The sequence below is a fragment of the Alosa sapidissima genome, chromosome 21 (assembly GCF_018492685.1).
Source record: "Alosa sapidissima isolate fAloSap1 chromosome 21, fAloSap1.pri, whole genome shotgun sequence".
Classification (NCBI taxonomy): Eukaryota; Metazoa; Chordata; class Actinopteri; order Clupeiformes; family Clupeidae; genus Alosa; species Alosa sapidissima.
In genome coordinates, this window is record NC_055977.1 from 9364612 (window position 1) to 9367778 (window position 3167).

General features: G+C 45.4%; 1 non-coding gene across 1 annotated transcript; it reads right to left on the minus strand.

Moving 5' to 3' along the window:
• Nucleotides 1–1501: 1501 nt before the first annotated feature.
• trnar-ccu lies at nt 1502–1574 on the minus strand. Its single transcript has one exon. It is a non-coding gene; the product is annotated as a tRNA-Arg (tRNA).
• Nucleotides 1575–3167: the final 1593 nt, after the last annotated feature.

Genomic DNA, 3167 nt, shown 5'->3' on the forward strand with positions numbered 1-3167 from the left:
ATCCTATCTCTTTTTCTCTCAGTCTCTCTTTCCTTTCTTTATTTCTCTCTCTTTATTTCTCCTGTACTCTCGGTCTCCATGTCTCATGGATTTTCATAACCCACCGAATCTGTGGTTGTGGTTATGGTTACATGCAGGTGAGTCATGATAGGTTTAAGAGCACATGGCTCTGGTTATAAGGAAATAAAATGTCTGTGCTGAGATCTCATATATACATATGTGTGTGTGTGTGTGTGTGTGTGTGTGTGTGTGTGTATGTGGGTGTGTATGTGTGTGTTTTCTTTTATTGCAAAACTATATAAAACCTTAATGTGTTTTGTCCACATGAAACATGATAGCATTGTGTCGACAGAACATTTTAAAGCACACACATTCTTTTGTTCGAGCAACAAGAAAAGAGTTTGAGAGTGATACCATTTTTGTCCACCTCCACTTTTTTGTTTTTACGTTTACGTGTGTGTGTGTGTCGTTGTGGCACTGTGTGTGTGTGTGTGTGTGTGTGTGTGTGTGTGTGTGTGTGTGTGTGAGAGAGAGAATCACCCTTGGAGAAGATCTCTGCCATCAGTTGTCCCCTCCATCCCACACACATTGCATTGCCAAGCCACCCGTCTCCATGGTGACCCCTATCAACAGTGGTGCAGTGGAAGAAAGCCTCTTTTTGTGCAGTGCCAGATTTCAGATGGAAAACCTATCTGCATGCCCGCTGTTTGCACCTGAAGGACGTTTGTGTGTGTGTGTGTGTGAGTGTGTGTGTGTGTGTGAGAGAGAGTGTTAGTGTGTCTGGTTGTGTGTGGGCGGCACGTGTGTGTCGGGAAGTTGGTGGCATCTCAGGTTTTGCCACTTTGCCACCCCGGGGGCACTAGGGAAACAGATAGTCATTGTACACTGCAGCTGGGAATGTGTATGTGTCCGGAAGTCCAGGAGGGAATGTGTGTGTGTGTGTGAGTGTGTGTCTGTGTGTTTGTGTGTTTGTGTGTGTGTGTGTGTGTCTCTCTCTCTTTCTCTCTCTCTCTCTGTGTATGTGTGTGTGTTTGTGTGTTTGTGTGTGTGTGTGTGTGTCTCTCTCTCTTTCTCTCTCTCTCTCTGTGTATGTGTGTGTGTTTGTGTGTTTGTGTGTGTGTGTGTGTGTGTGTGTGTCTCTCTCTCTCTTTCTCTCTCTCTCTCTGTGTATGTGTGTGTGTCTGTGTGTGTGTGTGCATTCTTCATATCCAGTGTTGGGAAGGATACTTTCCCTAAACCTATTCCGTTACAGAATACAGAATACATGCCCAAAAATGTAATTTGTAACATATTCCGTTACGTTACTCAATCTGAGTAACGAATTCTGAATACTCGGATTACTTCCGCATTGAATTGCATTTTATAAGTGTAGGAATGCGGCCATCAAATCCCGCTTACTAAACAGGCCTATTCTGGTGTGTTCTTCTGTGGCTAAGTGGCTACAGGTTCCCCACTCGCCGTTCTCAGCGCTGGCCCAGACTCTGAGGGAAATGACGCACCTCACCCCAGATGGGACTCGAACCCACAATCCCTGGCTTAGGAGGCCAGTGCCTTATCCATTAGGCCACTGGGGCTTACCAGCTGTGCTCCATCAGAGCCTTTGCTCCACTGGTATCAAAAGGAATGTTTTAAATGTCGGGATAGCCGGACAAAGCCACTGTGTTGAATTTTCGGGTCTCGGGCCCTGAGCTGGCCGAAAGCACTCCAGACTGACTGTGGCAGGTGAGCATGGCTATATTTCCTGGTTTGAAATGTTTCCATGTCAGAAGATTGTTTGAAGAGATGTTTGCATTTTACACGACAGTGTAAAGTGACGGGAAGATCAAGACTAAGTGGAGTGAACGTATATATGAATGTATGTGCCTGAGTGTATGTGAGAAGAAAGAGAGAGGAGTGGAGTTTGGGGTTCATTGCGGTGATGTGTGTAGAGTATGTGGATTGTCCATGTATGTTGTTGGTATACACTGCTTCCTGATGCATGTTACAAGTTGAAATAACCGCGCGTTGAAATAACCCATGCTTGTTGTTTAAATTCCATTCAACACGTGAAGACTGAATTGTTACTTTATTAATTGTCTTTCCTTTCCTCATTATTTCTGCAACATGACTTCACCTGCAGTTGTAAGCTACAGTCTCTATATCATAAATGGTGTATTTGTTATATAATCTATAGGTTTCAGAGGAGTGCTTATTTGAGACTTGACTACTGCATGTTCGGTGAAGCATATTCAGTCCTACTGTGTTGTGCTATGCCCAGCAGAATGTCCTGTGTGTTAGGTGTGTATGATGTTTGGAGTGTGTGTGTGTGTGTGTGTGTGCGTGTGTATGTGTGTGATGATGCCCTTCCTGGCCTTTGACACTTGACGTGTGTTTGTGTGTGTGTGTGTGGTGATGCCCGTCCTGGCCTTTGACGCTTGACGTGCGTGTGTGTGTGTGTGTGTGTGTGTGTGTGTGTGTGTGTGTGTGTGTGTGTGTGTGTGTGTCCATTCTGGCCTTTGATACTTGACGTCATCATGAGGGAGGACTGCAGACAGTCAGTCAGTGTGTGTGTGTGTGTGTGTGTGTAGAGGGAGGGTGATTCATTGTGAACTTGCAGTATCACCAAAAAGACAGAGCCCAGCTCTGGCTCTTGAGGCCATCCTCTGTAATCAGACCTCCAGTGCATCAGACACCTTAGATTTCACCACACACTCCAACTCTGTGTGTGTGTGTGTGTGTGTGTGTGTGTGTGTGTGTGTGTGTGTGTGTGTGTGTGTGTGTGTGTGTGTGTGTGTGTGTGTGTGTGTGTGTGTGTGTGTGTGTGTGTGTGTGTGTGCACGTACGTACGTGTGTGTGTCCATAATCAAATTTCCAACAAATTAACTGGCACTGAAAAAAAGCAGTGTCGATGCCAGTAATAGAGATGCCAGTCATCGGCCAAGTAAAGAGACCATCTTAAAGGAGAATTCCGGTGTGATATTGACCTAAAGTGTATCGAAACATGATACCGAGTGTGAACGTATGTCTCATAGCCCATCTCGACTTGTCCCCTGCACTCCAAAATCTGGCGCTAGTTAGCCGATGCTACCAACAACTTTTTCAGTAGTGGTGCTTCGGCATCGGGCTAGCCATGCAAATAAATCACTGTTTTACACCCATTTACGAGGCTCAATGTATCTCCACACTTC